The sequence below is a fragment of the Lepisma saccharinum genome, chromosome 2 (genome assembly GCF_977018435.1).
Source record: "Lepisma saccharinum chromosome 2, izLepSacc3.1, whole genome shotgun sequence".
NCBI classification, from domain to species: domain Eukaryota; kingdom Metazoa; phylum Arthropoda; class Insecta; order Zygentoma; family Lepismatidae; genus Lepisma; species Lepisma saccharinum.
The window spans coordinates 134,461,039-134,483,829 of NC_139230.1; the positions used below are offsets into that span (position 1 = coordinate 134,461,039).

Below are 22,791 nucleotides of genomic sequence, written 5' to 3' on the forward strand. Positions count from 1 at the left end.
AACATAATACCATTATTCCTTAGTACACTACTAACTATATAACATTATAATTCCTTAGTACACTATTATTACTACCGTTACATATCGTGGGTTGAAGTACCGGGACCTACCAAAATCATAAATAGTCCTTTACCATTATGCAAAAGTGTTTAATAAACCGTAAAAACTTATTTTCAATATTATTAACATAAATTATTATCGTTTCATACATTACATACTTTACTGTAATTAACATATGTAGCGGTATATTTTGAGCTTTTAAGCTGATTCTCAGCAACATACACAACCATACATTTTTGAATCCTTGTCCCGAGGTTCAAAACTTGCAGTACCTGAAGTTCTGTGGATGCTAGTTTAGGCAATAGACACGTACCTCTTCAAATTACAACTTAACGCCCATTTCCTTTTAGATATATATAGGTTTATTCATAATATATTTACAGAAGATAATTCTTGGCCGTTATTCACAAAATTACATTCCGGTGTACCCTGTTCCCCCTTCCCGAAGAGAGTGTGTAGACTCGCGTAGCCACTGGCTCCACGAGTAAAAAAAAAAATATAACCCTCAGTACCAAAAAAGGTGGCTGAAGGTATGTGTGTTGTGTACCCGGTTTCCCACATGAAATAAACTATTGGAATAATGTGAAAAAAGCAAGTGTGCGTATTAAAAGAAAGAAAGTTAACATCCCCGCCGTCGGTTCACATGATAAGGAAAGAAAACTCGCCCAGCCGCTCCCCTCAGAGAAAAAGATACCTCTTACATTGCTGTACTCCGCCAAACATCTGAGGCCGACTGCTCCTCTGCCCTTCCTATTTATAGGCCCCGCTAATGACCTAAACCGTTACTGGAAACTTACCGCTCCCCCAACGGCCAAGAACCCAAAAGTACAGGAATACATAGCCATACACAATTTATAACATAAAAAGGATCCAGTAATGATCGCATCATTACATAGTCCCCCCTTCCTGAAGAGAGGAAAATCAAAGTTCTGTAACCTAGAAAAAATAATAATAATATACACAAAACACTTGTCCGCAGTTTCTGTTCACTACAAACACACTTTCATTAGATAACACGACACTGACAGTCAATGTTCACTCTAATTTTGTCCACAAGTGTACTTCGAGATCCGTGATCTTCCCTCAGCACTGGAGCTGGTTAACACACGTCGATTCTTACCCGCTCAGCATCTCTTCCATCCTTCCTCCTGGACCAATGAGAGACAGTCTCCTGGAAATCCATCCAAGTCATCAAGGCTGCTGGTTCGAGTCCCGGCAACGCCACTGGTCTGCGCTCCTGCAGAGATCGGAAGACACCGCTTCTACCGGTTTCCACATGAATGGATCGAAGTGGCTCTACATCCGAAGATGTCACTGCTATGCTCGGCGCTAGAACTGCGTTCACTCGCCACCGAACTGCGACTTCTCGACGAAATTACACGGTAAAAGAATACGCACTAACTTTGCGTTACTTTCGCGATGAAATTGACTGCGGAACGACACTTTTGTATGAGTACTGTATGAGGTATGAGGTAGAGAAAATAAGTGAAAGATAGAATAAAGAAAAGATAGATAAGTCCCTATGTACAATATTTACAAAAAATCCCCCTTTGAAATTAGACTAGAATCTGTTTCTCAGCTTGTAACGCATCCGGGATATATCTTCGTCTTGCTCCTCCTGCCGAAGTTACGTGCGCTCTCTTTGCTGAATTGGATTCGGCTACTTTCCTTGCAAAGTCAGGTGGCAAAGAATAAGGCTTCAACTGGTCACTGTTGGCTCTCAATATTCTTCCGTCCCCGCTGTGTTTCATTTTGAAAGTATTTGCCGAAGTTTGCTCCACAATTGCGTGTGATCCAGAGGACTTCCCCGAGAATTTACTGCTTACTCTGCGGGCCTTACCAGAGATAGGATGTTCCTTAAGCCAAGCTTTATCCCCCACTTCAAACGTGCATTTGCGGCGTTTCTTATCACAAGCTTTGTTCTTGGCGTCTTCCATCCTGAATTTCGTTTCCTCCTTACTTGACATGAAATCTTGCTTCTTATTCCTGTCATCTTTTAATACGCAGCATGGCTGGCACGACTTACAATACTGGATAACGTCTTTAGTTAGGCCTATCCAAGTGTATTGTTCCCTAACCTTCGCTAACGTTTTCAATCTCCCAGGATGACAAGCGAATGCATTATCATGCAACGACACGAGAATTTGCGAACGTAGTGAAGTAGGTGCCCATATTTTCCCTTTTCCCTTCTCTTTGTACTTTTCCGTAGGCAAATTTCTCCTAAGAATTCCCTCGTTGTCGAAATACGAAGATTTGGCCTGGGTCTTCACCTTTTCCTTGTACTTCTTCGTTCCTTCCACCTCCTCATTCCTTGTAACCCTCGCTACGTCAGCAAGAAACTTGTCTTTCATTTGCTCGGAAATGAGGGAGGCTGTGTCCAGAAGCCTACGTGGCTCCTCAGAATTGTATTCTTCATTTCCCTCAGTGGCAGAGAATGGCAACAATGAAGAATCTTCCATATCTTTATTTCCAGAGAGACGAAGCATGGGCAGTTTTGTGCTTCGAAGCAAATTTTCCCTCTGTTTCTTCCTTATTTGCTTCGCACTTTCTGCAGTACACAAAGCGCTGAAATCTGCAACTGATTTCTGCACAGTGTCAGTCGAACATTCGACACGGTCAATCATGTCCTCAGTTTCGGGGTGTGGTTTGCAATTTCCCATCGTCGCGGTTGCTTCAGTAACAGTTTCATTTATTTCCATCGTCGCAGTCATCGTCGCGGTTAGCCCTGCTTCAGCTTCCACAGTCGACGTCCTCCCCTGCTGCGAGAACGGAAGCCTCTTTCCCACTTCCCTCTTCTCCGCAGAAAATAAATGAATGACGTTACTGTCCTCAAAACTGTAGCCTCCCTGCTTCAAATGTAGCGATATGCCGGCCTTCCTTATGAACCCACGACCTGCGATAAATCCCGTGAAACAATTGCGCAGAACGACGAATTTATGCTTAAATTTCATCCCATTCAAATGTACAGTAAGATACATTTCCCCACATGATTGTACAGAGCCTACTGCCAAAGAAATATTAATACGTTTATTGTTAATCTTATTTCCTTGTTTTTCCAGTTCTCTTGCGATCTCAACAGACACGGTGCTCACAGACGCACCAGAATCCAAATATAGCGAGAAGTCCTTTCCCTGAACCTTACAGGTGACTAACGGTTTTTTGTCGCCAGAAGTGAAATTTCTCCAGTTGCGTATTTCCCTATTCCTCCCCCTGTTTTGCTTTCCTTCTACGTGTGCAAGAACCGGGGTTATCTGTTCTGGTCTAACGGTATCTTTAGAAATGAGACAGGTGGCACCTTTCTGCGGACCATCATACCCCCTTCTCCTCGCCGGTTCTTCTGCTCTCGACGGGGTTCCAAAATTCCCGGAAAGGCTCAAGCGGTTGAAAAGACCCGGGTTTATGGCACTCATTGATACTTCTGTTCCCACGCGGCCGAAAGGGTTTGTTGCCCCCGCGGCTACTAATTGCCTTGCGACACTCCCTGAAGTTGACGCTAGTGGTAAACTGCTATCTCTTAGCTCTGGACAATAGTACAGAGCTTCTGAATACAATCTCTTTTGAATGTCCATAGAATGGGTTTCCAAATTTTTGATTGTTGCGAATGTTCTGTTGTACAAGTGTGTTCTGAATTTAGGATGGGAAAATTTCAAAACATGCTGGATGACCTCGTCTTCTGTCCCCCGTTTTTCCCTCATTGCAAAAAGCTTCCTGGTGTGTCGAATAAATGCAAGAAGAGACTGGTCTGGTGACTGGTAATTGTTCTGAATGATCCTTGCTATTTCCGAATCATAATCGACACTAAAGTATTCCTCAAGAAAAGCCTTCTCGAATTCCCTAAAAGTGCCGAAAGGTCTTGAAAATCTGAACCAATCTGCAGCGATTTCCTTCAACGAAAGCGGCAAGATTCTATCTAAGAGAAAAGTATCCCCAATTTCCATGATTTCCTGATAATTGCGTAATTCATACAAATAATCGTGTGGACTTACATCGCCGACGTTTCCCTTAAAGATCGGAATGTTAATGTTGCTTTTTTCCAAGATTTTGCTCATTTTTTCCTCGCCGGTCCTTATCGAAGTTCCTTGTGTAACATTTAGAGAAAGTCTCTCAAGTTCCCCCACAATATCTTCCTCAGGCCTTCCTTCCAAGTTCGCATTGCCTAGCAACTTGCTAATGAGCTCCCTGTCTATTTGAATTGCCATTTTGTCTTCTGTTATTTTCTTTCCACTTCACAATAACTAATGCCTTCAGTACTTTTCACAAGAAAATATCCCTGACTCTGAGCCCCAGTATGTAGCGGTATATTTTGAGCTTTTAAGCTGATTCTCAGCAACATACACAACCATACATTTTTGAATCCTTGTCCCGAGGTTCAAAACTTGCAGTACCTGAAGTTCTGTGGATGCTAGTTTAGGCAATAGACACGTACCTCTTCAAATTACAACTTAACGCCCATTTCCTTTTAGATATATATAGGTTTATTCATAATATATTTACAGAAGATAATTCTTGGCCGTTATTCACAAAATTACATTCCGGTGTACCCTGTTCCCCCTTCCCGAAGAGAGTGTGTAGACTCGCGTAGCCACTGGCTCCACGAGTAAAAAAAAAAATATAACCCTCAGTACCAAAAAAGGTGGCTGAAGGTATGTGTGTTGTGTACCCGGTTTCCCACATGAAATAAACTATTGGAATAATGTGAAAAAAGCAAGTGTGCGTATTAAAAGAAAGAAAGTTAACATCCCCGCCGTCGGTTCACATGATAAGGAAAGAAAACTCGCCCAGCCGCTCCCCTCAGAGAAAAAGATACCTCTTACATTGCTGTACTCCGCCAAACATCTGAGGCCGACTGCTCCTCTGCCCTTCCTATTTATAGGCCCCGCTAATGACCTAAACCGTTACTGGAAACTTACCGCTCCCCCAACGGCCAAGAACCCAAAAGTACAGGAATACATAGCCATACACAATTTATAACATAAAAATGATCCAGTAATGATCGCATCATTACACATAAAATCACATTAATAACATTTAGTAACACTAAATATCTTCTATTTACATATTTTTCATAAAATGAAAAAAATTAAAAGTTCATAAAAGTTATAAATATGCAGATACATAAGTGTAAATTATTTTAATGATATGTAAATTAATTCTAAGTACATGCAAATTGGTTCCAAACACTAAACGCCCAAGGACACAAACATCCACCAATGGGGATATAAGCTACTTTTGCGTAACCCAAGATGAAATAGAGAAATATTGTACCGAGATCTTTCACTAAATCTCCATATTGAATTTCTTTCTTCAGTACTGTTAGCGGGTTTGTCCCCTTGGTCGATAACGACCCAAGCATAATTCGTGACGTAAAAAATTAACAATTGATATAAATATAAGCCTAATATCATTAGTTTGTCATTGTTTAACATTTCAACTATTACATAGAAACAAAATAAGGACTCAACTGCCCCGGGACAAAGACTGCTGACCGACCACACAACAGCGCCTCCAATACAAACGATAACACGGTTATAATTATTATAGAGCTGGCAGTGTAAAAAAATATATCTGTTGATGACAGGGGTTCCCAAACTTTTTCGTTTTACGGCGCCCTTAGTGTTTCAAGATTTTCAGCGGCGCCTAAGTCTGAATTTATGTCTATGTAACACTTGCAACGCACAGTTAGTGTGGTTAGGTTGCTTGCCTTAAGTTTAAAAATAATCACTTATTTCAAATTCAGAAACTTTTATCTGTAAAAAAGTACAAAATTAGCACATAGCTATTTGGATCAATCATATAATTAATTGAATTTTAGTGAAAATAGAACGTTTCGAGGCGCCCTCGTAAGTTGGCCACGGCGCACACTTTGGAAACCACTGGCTTAGGATTATAATTCCAAAATTTGACGATATGTGCCAGTTTTTGATTGCTTCAAAATACTTCAACTACACAAATTCATTGATTGTATACCTAATCGAATAAAATCGTACATTATGTCAGTGATTTTCAGTAAGCTTTAGAATAATGTGTAACACATATAGGAACACCTTGAAACATGCATTTCAAGAAGAACCGAACTCTAATTCCTCATTAGAGAATGTCAATTTAGTTCAATGCTACTATGCTCACAGGTGCCAGATCTATCAAATTAAGTGTTGAAGCAAAATATTTTTCAGTATAATAAAGAAATTAAAGTTGCATAAGAGTTCTTCATCACTGTTAGAACTCTCTTTTGTAAATTGTATGAGATTTTCATGTGGAAATATTTTACTGAATAACACCATGTGACCATCTATCGTATTTTATTTTGTTCAGTACTAGCGTTAGCAAAATTACAGCCAAAATACTAAATTCAGTAGACAATTCTAAGTGTGCGAATACTCTAACGCGCACGTAAACTTGAGTTTTTCTTGTTCTGCACGACAGATACATGTCCGTACAAATGTTACATTATTATAACATAAATTTACAAAAAAATATAAAAATGTTATATTTAATTGCAAGGATACTTTTTGTCTTACAGTGAAACCGTAATTGTACGACCAACCAGAAGTCGCATTCAAAATCCAAGTGGTTGTGGAGTATCAGGTGGAATTCAGCAGAAGCAGGCCCTTGTAAACTGAAAGTACCTTTACGCAGGGATGGCAACTCACAAGGAAAATATATACACAGTACTGTATAAAGACTAGTGAACACATATTACAAAGTTTGCACATTGGCTGAATTACAAATATTTCGTCCAATGTTATTTGGACATTATTCATTATCTAGTGCTTTAAGCTATACTTATTCTAACACTATGTTTGGAGAGAGGACCTCTTCTCTCGTCTTCAGGTTAAATTTATTTTGCCGGTGGTGGGAATCGAACATAAGACAGACAGAAATTTCACCTGAAGACTAGAGAATAGTTGCTCTCTCCAAAAGTAGTGTTAGAACAGGTATAGTTTAAAGCACTAGACAATTGATAATTACCAACTAACATTACACATTGCATGCTAATGTAGAACTATTGCCAATAACACTAAGAGAATTATTAAATATTTCGTTGCTTACAGATCGTTGGTTTTGTACTTTTCTTCCGCGATAATTGTGAAGTTTGCTCACTACTGGAAGGTAATACTTGCCTTTGACTTTGACAGAATCAGAATAAATTCACCAGGTGGAAATATGTAGTATTCTTGTGCAAATGTCCAAATTGTGTACTTACTTGTGTTTTCTTTTGTGTCTGTTTGCAATTGTACAGTTTCAACCAGATGTATCTGCGAAAATCATTCTACACTATGTAACCCAATTAGAACAAGGTATTGGCATATTGGTGTATTACAGACACAAAAACAAACATTTTCATTTTCTTATTCCCTGATCGCCTAAGCTTTTTCATAAAACAGCTGTGGTGTGTTCTTGATGTACAACTTGTTGACTGGTACTCAGTTTACCAGTAAAAGAGAAAAATAAAGAAATGTAAAATGTCCACTATCTATATACTTTGTTATCGAAAGCGCCGTAATTATATTATTACAATAACAGTTATTCAACACACTGAACATGTCCACACAGATACGATAGAGGCCGTATATATACTCAGGATATACATACTTCAATTTACAAAATAAAAAATAAAAAGTAATGCTTAAGATGTTCAACCCTTCAAGGAAGTATTTTTGAATGGAAGGAAAAGAGTTTCATTGCATGTCTTCTCAGGTTATTGTTATGCAGTGTTATTATCTTGAAACACTTTTCTTTCCGTGTAGGATGCAGTAGATTTGTGATAGTTCAATCAAGAAATAATTGTGGATCATATCTCATGATGCAGACACAGTTGGGAGACGAGCTATAGAATTGTTTCCTTGAGGGTACGAATATTAAAATTCGCAACCTTAAAGAAAAAAGGTTCTATCTTCCAAGTCGTAATATTCTCAGGAGAGCTACTTAAAGATTTGACTATGTGCACAGGGAAAACTAATTATTCCAACAAGTTGTGCCTCTGGCATCATTTGTATAGTGATCCCTCCCTCTCTAATATATACAGGAAAATTAATGAAAAAATATTACTAATGTTCAGGTATTACAACGACAAATTTGCAGTTAGAACCTTTTTACTTTGAAAGTAACATTTGAGATGAGAGTAAAAATATTATCCCTTAAATATTCAAAATTTTTGCACGAAAAGAAAGTTGAGAAATTAGTTATATTCTAGTTATTATATATTCTGCATAAACTATGTACATGTGAAAGTAAATAAGATGTAAAAGGTACTCCAGAGTACAAAAAGAATACAAGTTGTTTCATCCAATACTATAAACCAATTACGTAAGAGTGTGAAGATTGGATTTTGTAATAATGTTTAATAGAAAGTATTGACATGTGAGTCAGTTGAAAAAGTAACCATGTTGTAAATAGTGTTGCAATATATAATACCAGTGGAAACACAAAACGTTCATTGTAACATAACATGCTATTGCACATCCTTGTGATAAAAAAATGAAAAGTATTTGTATTCATTGAGAGTAGATATCCCTTATTGACAACAAGACTGTAAACAAATGGAAAAAAAATATATGTTTGTCTTCAGCACCGTATCAAAGTAACGTTGGTCCACAGTCGGCATCCACTTCATCATATAAGTAAGATCTGATACGTTTTCTTTACTTAATTGCTTCCTCTCTATGTTGGAAGTTCCAATAGATGGATACATAGGAGATGAACGTTGTGTCATTTGTCTACTAGTCACAAAGATCGGACACAAAGCAGATAGAACTTTTTTATCCCAACTTAAAACATCACTTGCAGATAATACTTTTTTACCCGTTGATTTCTTCGAAACTAATATACTTCGAAGCATGATATTTACGGAGTACTTAGAATGTAAGCCAATGGTCTGCTTAAGGTCGCAAACTCATTTTCGCACAAAAGTGCAGATAGAACATTTTTACTTTAAGGTCGCGAATTGTTAAATCCCTTTCTGGGTGTAGTAAAAAACTGCATTTCAAATAAGCTTAGGGAATGTACAAAATTATAAAGATTGTTTATATTTGTGGTGTTTATGAACTAAAATATTCTTGTCGCTGTTACGCCAATATAATTGTATTTAAAAGTTTATGTAAATATGTTTCTGTGCTAATTGAATAGTAGATATACGTCTGTTGATATGGATTATCTCAGGAAAGAACATTTGTGATACTAGAGTACAAACTACGTAAGCGTACTGTGTTCAAATATATAGTGTATTTTTCTTGTAATAATATATTATGTACTTCAGTTGCTTCAGTAGATGTTAATTTTGAAATAGTGCTTTTGTAATTTCACATTTTAAATAAAATATATATATATATATATTCCATATTCTAAATGACATCCAGCTCGCTACTTATTTCATCAACAAAATGTACGTAAAATAGGAAAATAAGCAAATTGACACCACCCTCTCCTATTTTGACCAAACGTGACCACGTTTATTTCTCTCAGGTCCACTGAGCGTGCATGCTTCTTTCTTTTGAGTTCGGCATTGTGAAAATATGTTTTTTTTTGTTTTGTTTTTTTTGAAAAGGAGTTTGGAAACACTTAAACCTTAAACCAGGTCATATTATCTCAGAAAAAAAAAACAAAAAAACTCAAATTTCAAATTCTTTAAAATTTTGAGCACATTTTTCGAAAAATTTTCCCATTATCGAATTGTTATTAACTATTATCTTAACTAACTAGATATTTTCTCAATACACTTTCAAAGTTTGACCAATGTAATCCTTTCAAGGATTAAATATTTGTGCCAGTAAATGCTCCTGCAGAAACAGAGATTCTTCCGCTACAGGCTATGTGTGTCGGTGTTTCGATTTTTTAGTATTATATACATAACGCTAAAAATGTACATTATTTGATCATAATTTCAACATTTAAATTGATTTTTCGCTGAGGTTCAAAGTCGTGAAAAGTATAAAGGAAATCAATATTGTCAATGTTTTTATTAATTCTTTCACTTTAAACAAAAAATGGTTTTGCTTGATATTTTCATGTTTAATCTACTAAACATAAACAAGAGACTACTAGGATATTGTGAGTTATCCATTGCACTATGAGGGCGAGAAGTTGTAGAAACCCATGTTATGATACCATTGGGAATTTAGACATCAAAAGGGAAGTGAATGCAGGTAAAGTTCCCAGTGCATATTGCAACATGCCATTTTGGGGAGCCCACACACATTATCGATCTCGACGAATTACGGCATCAGATGATCAAGAACCTAGTAGGGTAATTCCATGTTAAATCACATATCATCTGTCACCACCTTCTCTTTTTTGACTACATTTGCGGAATTACTCATTTTAAGGATGTAAATGCATGTAAAAGTTAGATAAGAAAACCGAAACCATTCCCGAATTACACTATTTTGAAAATAATAGCATTGAAAATAAGAGTTACATTATAATTCAATGGTTCTGTTTATAAACGAGATACGGAAGCTTGAAAAGGCACTCACTTGATATCTCGCAGAGTCGTGCATATCATGCAAGGTACAATAATTAAAAAATTTCGAATTTTGCAAAATTTTTAACATTCAAAGAAATGAGAGCATATTTTAAAATTTTGATCATATGGTTACAAACATTATAAGAGTTTGATGAACGTACTTTGTTTTTCAAGGCTAAATATGATTCTAGAAAATACAATTCTACAGTCGTTGTTTCTGCAGAATGTATAGGCGTGTGGAGACTAAATTATTTGTGGTGTCTATTTGGAGTTTTATTTTCCTATCTGGACAATACTAGCCTAATTGTAGTAATTTCATGTTCATTCTTTGCAGAAAATATTAGGTATATGAACATCAAATTTTCACATTGTAGTCTGAATATCCCTTATCACTTTAGCACAGGTTTTTCTGTCATTAGGAAGACTTTTTTAATATTATTTAAGTAAATAGACAATTGAAATATCAATATTCTTGCAGAACAACCTACTCTAACAAATGTAATATAACATAAACTTATCATCTGAACCTCTCATTAAATAAATCTGCAGTTTTTCTACGGTTTCTAACGCGCATTACTTCATAAAATATAATACTGTTCCAGGCCATTTGAGAGTTAATGCCATGTGCTACATGTAATTTTAAGGGTAGAGTTTTAGCTTTAAGATGCAATCAATATCTGAAAATCAATATTTAAAGATGAAAGTTAGCCATTGGAACTCCATTAGGAAGTGCCTTTGTGATTTCCAAATTTGCAATACACTGCTTCAAACGACATAGCCTTTTATAAACGAGCGAACATTTCGCAATGAAACAATTATAATAATATAATAGTTTCTTATTTACTTACAGCATATTTCAAACTAAAGCTACATGTACAACTTAGTTTCAATATAGCTGCAATGATTTTTGAGTATTACAAATTTCGGGGGCCATATTTATCATTTATCTATTTGTTATTTATAAAGTGAAAAACATCTTCTTTACTGCTTGATTACCGGTAATTATAGTAAACATCACATTGTTTTGGAGAGAGAGAAGGATTGAATGAGCATTTCAAATATACCAAAATTCCTTACTTTTTCAAGCTCGGATATTGTTTTCATTATTTAATAGTAGTTTCTACATTTTAAAATTCTTTTGAGGACACTTTAGGGGGTGCCAAGAGGTTTCGCTGGCAACTCCCGTGCACACGTCTACTTGTATGTGAAGAAGCAAGGATTTTTCTAGACTGGAAGGCACTGACTGTAACGTCGATTTGGTGCCTCTTTAGGTATAAAATATGTTATTTGCTCCTGTAGAGTAGAATATCGATATGTATTGAAAATTGGAAGAGTTCTTTAAATCCTTTTTTAGTATCAAAGCCGATAGAAAAATGGATGTCAAGTCTGTCGATCCAGCCGCATCAAAAATTACCACTGTGGACTGATAGACCAACACAAGGCAACGTAAGTTAACTCAATTCTAGAGCGGTTTGTCTACACACACACACACACACACACACACACACACACACACACACACATATATATATATATATATATATATATAAATATATGTGTTTATATAAAATAAATATGGAGCCACCCGATGGCACAGTGGTAGCGGCGTCGCCTTGTAATCAAGTGTTCCCGGATTTGATACATGGTGCAGGCACCTAATGGTTCGGATTCCACTTTAAACTATAGGTCCACCCCCGATTAGCTCTAACGCGGCATTTCTTCTTATTGCAAGTCTATCTGTCCATTAAAATGAATATATTAAATACGTCTTAAAGTTTTCGGAACCAAGATATTATCAATAAAGTTCAATTAACCTTGTTTATGTCTCGCTGTGAAAATACAAACATGTGTAATGTTTCACGGACTTTGTAAACACCGTTTATAATTCTTTGCAAACCATAATTCACAACTTTTTTTTCTGAGAACAATTTAAATGAAAATGTATTTTTCAACTCCTTACAGCGAATTCTCAACACAGTGATCTACGAGAAATTTTCTTCTGCGAACATTATAATACGCAATACTTCTTCCATACCTATATCACTGTGTAAGGAGGTCAAAGCAATTTATATAACATAACTTACAAAACATTTTTCATAATTTAATTTCGGAGATATTTATCAATGCACATTCTCAGTACCACTTAAGTATGTTTGTTATATATGAATGTAGCCTGTGTAAATATTGATTCAGTTTGATAATTCTCTATATTCACATCTTCCAAATAAGTACATTAATATTTACTAAGTGATTTCATTTCACATTCAGCCTAGAACAAGAAAAAAAAACTTGCTGTAAAGGGTTGAATATTTTCTTTCATTCCCTATATTTTGTAAATGCATATAACATGTTCTTACATTTATAATATTTAGAAGTAAATTATCAGGTTGTATGGGGTTCAAAGAAGGGACAAAAACGTTACTTTACCAGCTGAACTATTGTTATGATTCATTTTATGTTCAATAATAATTTTACAGTTGCAATGCACTCTTCACAAAAAAAATCGGTTTCAGCATTTGTATGAGCAACAATATAAATATGTATACAATTTTACCAATACGATGGAAAATGAAAATATATGTATAAGTTACAACTTAGAGAAAAATTCATTAGCATGTAGTAGTTGTAAACGTTTTAGTTATTTACCAAATATTTTACAAACAATTCCACAGTATCATAGCGTATCTGATTGTCTTTGATATCTCTAGATTTAACCCCATCTTTACAATTACTTCGCTACAAAAACATTTTGTGGAGTCCTTTGGTTGATGAAGAGATGAAAACGTACACTGAAAATTCATTACAGGTATTTCTTGCAGTTCCGCATGCCCTTCATTGAAATGTCATTCCTTCTTTCAATTCTTCTTATTTACACAGTAGCAATATCGTTGACCTGCCGACCGCCCTTCTGAAATCGCAAGGAAGAAAACATATTAATTTGGTAAATAATTTTAGTCAGCTCGAAAACACACATATGTGAGTGGGTGTGTTGACAGATTGGTCATTTCGGGAAACAGATACACACTAATACACGGGGGGAACCAAATCGGTTAAGGGTACTTTCCTTGGGTCCCCAAACAAAAGAATACAAAATCCAGCAGATAATTATGAAATAATTCACTGGTATAATTTGCGTTAATTCTCGAAAGTTCCCCACATAATGGAAAATTTTCGTAAAATGTGAGTGAAAAGTGTATAAATTAGTTCCTATTATTAATTAAGCATTGCAGGTAACAGAATAAATGCAAAGGTGTGTAACTGTGAGAAGTATGAAAGCCCGGTTCATTATGAAATTCCAACGTGTGTACTAGGGCCGCGTCCGAATCGGCAACAGATGTCACCTAGAGCACCGTTCCATCCGGGGACTCAGCCAACCTCCGTTGTCCGAATTCGCGGCAGACGTGTAGTCGGAGGGGAGAACAGAGAGGCGCGACAGATGCACGCTTGAACTCGCTGTGACGCTGAGCTTGGCAGCCATATTCTAACTTTCACTTTGTACAGACAACATTTACTGATTAGAGGATGTAAAACTCAGTTATACTTTAACATTTTATCGATAATTCTGAATGTAGAAAAATTGTAAATGATGAAATAGCGTGTTACATTTTTAATATGACTAGTAAATAGGTGGAAATCATTGTCATGTTTGTTTGGCGTCTGCCTTCTGCTTCCGTGCGATGCGCCTGCGCCCCAGAGCGCGGTGGGTGAAGTTCGGGCTGACACCTGGCGGGAAAAGTGACAACCGTACTACAAGGGGACATGTAGATTCGGACGACTTGGACGTGACTTCGACGGCATTCGAGAGCAACGGGAGAGAACGGGACGGAGCGCTTGCCAATCCGGACACGGCCTAGGACTCCATAGAGATCAGAAAACTATGTAGATCGAAAAATATAGAGGGTCCTTGATAAAAGGGGTGCTATACTAGGTTCCTCGATTTTATAAACTCACAAACCTAATGAGTGTGTGTATGATTTTGATATCAACCACAGCACTAACAAATAGGACAGTGATTTTGCCATTGATTCATTGATTTGCTTTATTTTACTTTGCTTTGTGTTCCACAATTGGCTAAGTCATCTTGGCCATGATCCAGTGGGGAAGATGTATTACATAACAAGTAGAATCATGTACTTGTGATTAATTTCAAAATTTTGTTTTGCAACGTATTTTAGTAAATTTGCGCTGCTTTCATACCTCCATTTATTAATAGGAACAATACACATGAGTGGTTAATTGGTAAAATATAATAAATCAACAAAATGCATATTCTACATGCTATCTGAAGATCTAAATAAAAACGGACAAACAGAGACTTCATTTTAGATAAATATAAACTTATACGAAAGAACTTAATATGTGATGTGGAATTCATTTTAATTTAACATTTTTTATTACGACGCATTGAAACTAAAAGAATATAAATTTCTTGTATAACAGAGTAATGAATGTGAAGTATGCTGAAGTATACTCTTAAGTGAATAGTAATGGGGAGAACGATTGGTGTAAGAACAAGCAGAATGGAATGCCAATAGCATGTAAATTATACACCACGAATGTTGCTGATAAGTAATAAAAGGGAGGACCCCTTGAAGATGCCCAGACTCCACCAGCATGCATTCGGAGGTTTGCGCTTATGCCCAGGTATCTGAAGTTAATCCCCGAGCGTTTACTCCGCGAATGTTTACGGATTCTCCCTTTCATATTATATTTTTCTCTTTATTGTATGATTTATATTTTAGTTCTACATATACTCTGTCCAGGATATCTCTGGAGCAAGCAAACTAAAACAAGTGTCTGCGCAAGTAGTGACGCGAGACGGCTGCACCAATGAATACGTAAGAGGGAACGGGATTGCGTAGAGGGGGAAGCGACTGCAGTTACCAGCCTTTGCAGCAGCGTGTATTGTTTCGCTCTGCTCACTCGATTTCTCCTCCTTCTCTGCCACTATGTGCGGCCTTGCTCTATAGATCGTCGGGACAGAGTACAGAGCAATGGACCAGAACTTTTCTAGTGAAGCTAGAACATATTTCGTTAACAAAATATAAAGTACAAAAAATTGTAATTCAATAAATAAAATATAGTACAGAAAAACTTTATAAGCAAGTTTATGAGTGCTTAGATATACAGACATTGTAGATATTGGAATCTATAAATAGAAATGGAAATCTATTCATTAGTTAATGACGAAATCTTTTTTTTTTTTAAAAAAAAAGTTAAATAGAATGTGAAAAAGCATGGCATATAAGCAACAATACAGAGTATTAATAATAAGAAGGACTGATCAAAGGATAGAATATTACAGTTAAGGGTAGACTGGGGAAGATTCTGGAAGCCTGCATGGAAACTGGTACAGTGAACAGTGAAGATAATTGTAGGCAAATTGTACACCGTTATTTCCATAACTTTTTAATTCTAAGGAATGAAACTATGTTCGTTCGAAGCAGGCATTGTTCTCTGCTTATTGACGTCTTTATTTCAATTCATTGTCGTCACATTGTGTAATACAGACCGAATGAAAATGATGGTGGACAGTTCGCCTACTGTTTCTTTCGCCGTTTGGTGTACTGGGAGGACATCAGTTCATATGAATTCCTGAAAGTCTCAGGATGGAATACAGGTATTTTTCAGGAAATTGCGGTGTAAATAGTGAAGTAAGTAATGCCTCAGTTCGAACGATTCTGTAAGTAATTTTACCAATGAATTCAAAGACTTGATCAGTACAACTCGTCACTAACTGAAACATTTGGTCACAAAAGAATCCAAAAGTTTGACATCCAAAATCTGATTAGTTTAATGTCGTGATTGCAAGGAACAGGCATCAGAATTGATTCTGACATTCGAAACTTATCTTCCACAAATGACTGAGAGGAAATGTGCCCCCATAAGGAAAAGTGTTTAAGATTCGAAAATTCTAATTATATCCAATATGCATAAATTGACTTATTTGCACACACCCGTCTACTAATTGATATACGTTCCAGGTGGAAACCATGTGACAGACACTACGTTACTTAATTTGAAAGGATTAAAACGAGTGCACCATTTATCACTAACTTAGCGTGCTAATTAAAATTTGAAACAATATGTACTACATTTCGTACGTAGCAAGGATTAAAATGATTTATATAGGAAAAATTTCTTGGATAAGATAATGTGGTCTTCATTGACCTGTACGCAATTCCATGCCATCACTATATTAAAATAAATAACACCAGTCCTTTACCCCATCCATACTTAACGTGCAACTTGCCCGGTAGTAATCAACTCTAATTACAGTAGTATGATTTGACCTACAACCAGTGCGAGAAATGATGAACCACCCTCAGGCAGATTTGGCTACACTTAAAACTTGCTCAACATGCCCATATGAGCTTTTTACTCAAGTGTGGAACCCTGTCTAATCCAAGATTTTTGTAAAAATGCCCTCGGGAAGTTCCTGTGAAATGATGAGCCCCCTCAGATTGATTTGTCCACACTTACAAAAGGCACTTCTGTCAGATTGTTGTCGATAATCCTGTCAAAAATATGCCCCTCTTGATATTTTCTTTGGATACACTTCAAACTAAGCCAAACGTATTAACACACACACACACACCCACACCCACCCACACCCACACATATTTACTTCCGGTCCACTTCCGGTTCACTTCCGGTCCACTTCCGGTTTGCCTACTTCCGGTCCACTTCCGGTCCACTTGTGGCCTATTTCTGGTTTATTTATATTGCATCATGTTTTGCAACAAATTATTACCTAATATTATGCAAAAAATTATTAGACATGTGTTGTTTTCTGATTGGTTGGTTATGACATAATGTGATGATGTGTTATATTCTGATTGGCTTATTGTTTCAGATGTTTTCAATGCGGTCTGTGCTTAGGCTATATAAAGAGATTTTGCATTGCATATCAGCCAGTATTGTGAGAGTTGTTGAAGAGTAAGGGTGTGTTGTTGCAGTGCTGCTCATATTTTTTAAACACAAAAATATTGCAGATTTGTATAAATTGAATTACAAATCTATTTGATTTAATATACAGAATTTTTAACAACCTGTCATAGGTTTATTAAGTATAAAGTTTTGATTTGGACCCCAAGAAATTTTATATAAATAGCAAAGCCAAAAATATTAACACACATACACACACACACACACACACACACACACACACACACACACACACACACACACACACACACACACACAATCACACTGCTGAACCCAACTGATATTTTTTATTAAGCATAGAATTTTGATTTGGACCCCAGGAAATCTTATATAATAAACAACAACAAAAATGCCAAATCAAAAATATTGTAATCAATGCAATAAGAATATATCCAGCCCTAATTGGGCTAAGCACCAAAGGAATTGTAATCCAGACAAATGCAGAACTCCCACAAAAATATGCCCTAAATGCCATAGAAAATATAGCATGGAATACTTCACTTATAAACATAAAGGTACTTGCTCTGCACAGTCATCAACATTGCCCCCACAACCATCTACATCTGGTCTGAAAAAGAAGCATGAAGCACCTGTTAATGCTAGAGCAGCAAAGCAGCCACGCTATGCACCACCTATCCATAGCAGTTTTAACGGCCAATTAAGGGATCACCGTTTTGTATCAGAGCCAAGATGTGACATTAAGAATTTTTTGAACAGTATAAATCCAGATGTGCAGGCAATTCTAAATGCACAAAATGGCTCTTATAAGCTGTCCCTCAAATTGTTTACAAAATATAAGAAGCCAAATGGCACAAAATTTACACAGCCCCACATAACAGAAACTGTACCTATATATTCAAATGCAAATTCATACAAAATAATAAGCAGTCTGATAGATCAATTGAATATTAAACACTCTGAATGTGCTGCAAAAGAGTCTGGATGGAGCCTATGCGGATCTTCACACAAGTTATATATTAATATTTCTGAATTCAGCCCATTACAAGGTTCCACTTATGAGTCTTTACCTGACAATATCAAAAACAAAAAAGCCGTGGTTAATATAAAAAATAATCATGAGAAATGCTTTTTGTGGTGTATTTTAGCTGCTTTGTATCCAGTTTCAAGACATCCTGAGCGAATAAGTTATTATAAACAACATGAAAATGATTTTGATGAAGCAATGGAGGGTTTAGAATATCCAATGTCTGTTCAGAATATTGATAAATTTGAAAAAAAGGCCAGGAATATCAATGGTAAACAATTATCTATTAATGTATTTATTTGTTCTACTGGTCGTGGCAATTGCTTGATAGCACCTCTCAGAATCAGTACATTTGATGATGATTCTGCTGTTCCGATTGATCTGCTCTTAATTAAAGGGGATGATACACGCCATTATACTCTGATACATAATCTTGAAGCTTTAGTCAGAACACAACTAGACAAAACTAAGACAATATTCAAGTTGTGCAGAAGATGTTTGTCTGTATTTGATGGTAGAAAAATGGTGTATGGTGTTTGTGAAAAGAATGCAGAAATTGCTAAAAACAAGTTAATTGAGCATCTGAAATACTGTGGCAACCATAAACCTGTTCATATGCTTATGCCTAACCCAAATGAAAATGCCAAATTCAAAAAATTTGAAGCCTTGTTGGAACACCCAGCATATATAGTCTGTGATTTTGAATCAAACCTCAAACCTCTTGCATTCTGTAGCCCAGATCCTGATGAACCTTCAATTACATCATACCAGTTACATGAACCTTCTAGTTTTTATTATGTGGTTGTACAGGATGGGGTTGTTAGTAAAGAAGATATATACATGGGAGCAGATGCCATCAAAGAATTTGCACAAAGAATAGAAAATGAGTGCCATAACATAGCATCTAATGTTTTATTAAAATCAAAACCCATGTTGCCTTTAACAGAGAAACAAATTGAAGATTTCAACAATGCAGAAAAATGCCCGGTATGTGATTCTGAATTTTCAGATACAAATATCAAGGTGAAACACCATTCTCATACAGATGGTAAATTCTTAATGGCCCTGTGTAATAGCTGTAATATTAAGATCCAGAGACCAAAATTTGTCCCTATTTGCCATGGTGCATCTAATTATGATTTTCATAATTTGATCAGGTACGAAGGGTTTGACAAGCAGAATTTAAATATTTTAGCTGAAAATAATGAAAAATATATTGCCATTAGCAAAATAATTAAAGTTAATGGTGTTCCTATTCACTTAAGATTTCTTGATTCATACAGAATTCTGTCTGCTAGCCTGGCTACACTGGCCACTCAATTATCTGATGATCAATTCAAAATCACATGTGCTTTGTTTCCAAATCAGGAGCTGAAATTAATTAGGCGGAAGGGTGTATATCCATATGATTATGTTCCAGATTTTTCTAAATTTGATGAGTGTTCTCTGCCACCACAACAAGAGTTTTACAGCAAAATCAGAGGATCTGGAATCACTGATGAAGATTATCACCATGCCCAGTTGATGTGGAACAATTTAAAATGCCAGACATTTGGTGATTATCACAAGGCTTATTTAAAACTTGATGTGACCCTCTTAGCTGATATACTGCAGGCATTCAGAAAATCTTCCATGAAAAATTATAAGCTGGATCCAATATATTTTTACAGTGCTCCGGGCCTAGCATGGTCTGCAATGTTTTTAAGCACTAAAATGCAATTGGATCTGATCCAGGATCAAGATATGTATCTGTTTATGGAACAATGTATAAGAGGAGGCATGGTGCAATGTTCTCAGAGATATGCCAGAGCAAATAACAAATATATTCCTGATTATGATCCAGCACTGCCATCAAATTATATACTGTATGTAGATGCCAATAGCCTCTATGGTTATGCTATGATGGATAAATTGCCATATGTAGGGCTTGAGTGGGTCGAAGATTTCAATATTGAAGACCTTAAGAATTTTCATGATAGTAACTATGGCCTGTTCTTAGAGGTTGATCTGACAATTCCTGATGATTTACACAACACATTTTCTGATCTGCCCCCAATTCCCGAGGTTAAGTGTTCACCTGGCTCTAAACAGAAGAAATTGATGATGACTCTAGAGCCGAAACAGGATTATGTCATATATTACAAAAACCTCCAGTTTCTGATGCATCATGGTGTTCAAGTAACCAAAATTGGAAAAGTTTTGAGGTTCAGGCACTCAAGATGGTTGAAACCATATATTGATACAAACACAGAGCTTCGAACATCTGCAATGAGCCAATTTGATAAAACTTTGTTTAAATTGATGGTCAATTCAGTGTATGGCAAAACAATTGAAAATGTCAGAAAACATATTGATGTTAAAATAATTACTGACCCCAGCCGGAGCAAAAAATTGATAGCAAAGCCCAACTTCAATTACAGAAGAATTTATGATGAAAATATGGCACTTTTCAACATGAAAAAAACAAAGATTAAGTTTGATAAGCCTATTTATGTAGGGGCTGTGATATTGGAATTGGCCAAATTACACATGTTAAAATTGTTTTATAATGTGTTGAAGCCTTTTTATAAGGATAGTGTAAAACTGATGTACATGGACACAGATAGTTTTGTTCTTGATATTCAAACAGAAGATGTTTATCAAGATATAACACAGCCTGAATTGTTTAAATATTTTGATACCAGTGAACATGCAGAGATTCAACACCACAACAAAAAGGTGCCTGGCAAGTTCAAAGATGAGACACTTGGTGATGTTATTGTGGCATTTGCTGGGTTAAGAGCCAAGATGTACAGCTTTGAAACATGTAGTGGTGTTGTTGCAAAAAAGGCCAAGGGCATTGGCAGAGTGACTGTAGACAAAGAGATAGAATTTGAAGATTACAAAAATTGCCTCAAATCATGTAGCACAATCAGAACATCAGAATCCAGAATTCAGAGTGTGGATCACTTGTTGACTAGTAATATTGTAAGGAAAGTGGCTCTGGACCCACATGATGACAAGAGATGCATTTTGTCATGTGGCATACATACTTTACCATGGGGTCATTGTGATTTGAAAAGTGACAAACAATGCCCAATTACAGAGCATGATTTGAAATAAATAAACATGCCTATGAACTTATTTGGGTTCAAAAAACAGGCTATTATGGACCTGCCAACACCACAACCCTCTTCTGATATGATATCTAAACTAAGTGCTTTGTTAATTATTCATCTGAACAGCATACTTACAGATGTTGATGATGAAACAGGTAAAACATTGTACATATTTAACAATAATGTAAATCATTACCAATTACCTGTAGGTGGTCAATTGCAATTTATTACAACCCCTGAGGGTAATGTCAAGATTTCAGTAGGGAGAAATATTTATAGAATTAAGCACTCAAACATGATTTCTGGCACTGTATATACTGTTTCTGCTGGTGACTGCTTATATATTGAGGTCCCGGGATCATATGACAAGCTTATACCTTTTTTTATAGAATTAAGAATTAGATATTCAATAATAAATAACCACTAAAACAAAAATGCCTAATGATATATTTGGCCATACAAGACATGAAGATCACAGTGATGAGATTCTGATACTTGATGTCAGAGTCAAGAAATTAAGAAGTGATTTACAAGCTATACAAACCACACTCAATGCCAGTCTTCAACTAGAAATTACAAATTTACAATCACAATGCATGGACCCTCTTCTTAAAATTGACTCAGAACTCAAAGTGCTGCTTCAGAAATATACTGATTTGGCCACATTAGATAATTTTCAAAGTTTAGAAGAGGCTGTAGCAGCTCTTCAAGCCAAATTTAAGACCCAGGCCACCAACTCTGAGCAATTGAAACAGCAATTGGAAGAGCAGATAAATAATGTCCAGGCACAGCTCCAAACAATTGTCAAAACATAAAATCACAAGAAGATTTTGATCTAGTGATTTCCACTCTAAAAGAACAGATTCAATCACTCCAAATACCTAATCTGGACCCTCTGAACAATGCCATAGCCGAGGTTAAAGAAAAAATTGAGACACTTGAAAATTTTATGAACAACTTGCCATCTTCTGATGCTTTGAGTGCAATAACTCGGAGTGTTGCCAACATTAAGCTGCAACTTGAAACATATGAAGATTTTGGAAAAATTCAAAGTACCATAACCCATCTTGAGGGTACAATAGCAGCAGCAAAGTGATTTGACAAATGTATAAGAATCTCTAGAATCTCGCCTGCCTGGTATTGTAGACACACTTGTCAGTGTCCAGCAACAGATCACAAAGCTTGAAAACCTTAACACTGAATCTGAGCTATCTCATTTTCCTCACTTGATCGATGAT

At 36.2% G+C, this 22,791-nt stretch overlaps 1 long non-coding RNA gene across 1 annotated transcript in view; it reads right to left on the reverse strand.

Moving 5' to 3' along the window:
* Positions 1-12,970: 12,970 nt before the first annotated feature.
* LOC145984504 (uncharacterized) overlaps positions 12,971-22,791 on the reverse strand; it is a 30,659-nt gene continuing 20,838 nt past the window's right edge. Inside the window, exon 3 of the long non-coding RNA XR_014441333.1 lies at positions 12,971-13,430. This is a non-coding gene — a long non-coding RNA (uncharacterized LOC145984504). The remainder of the gene's footprint in view (positions 13,431-22,791) is intronic.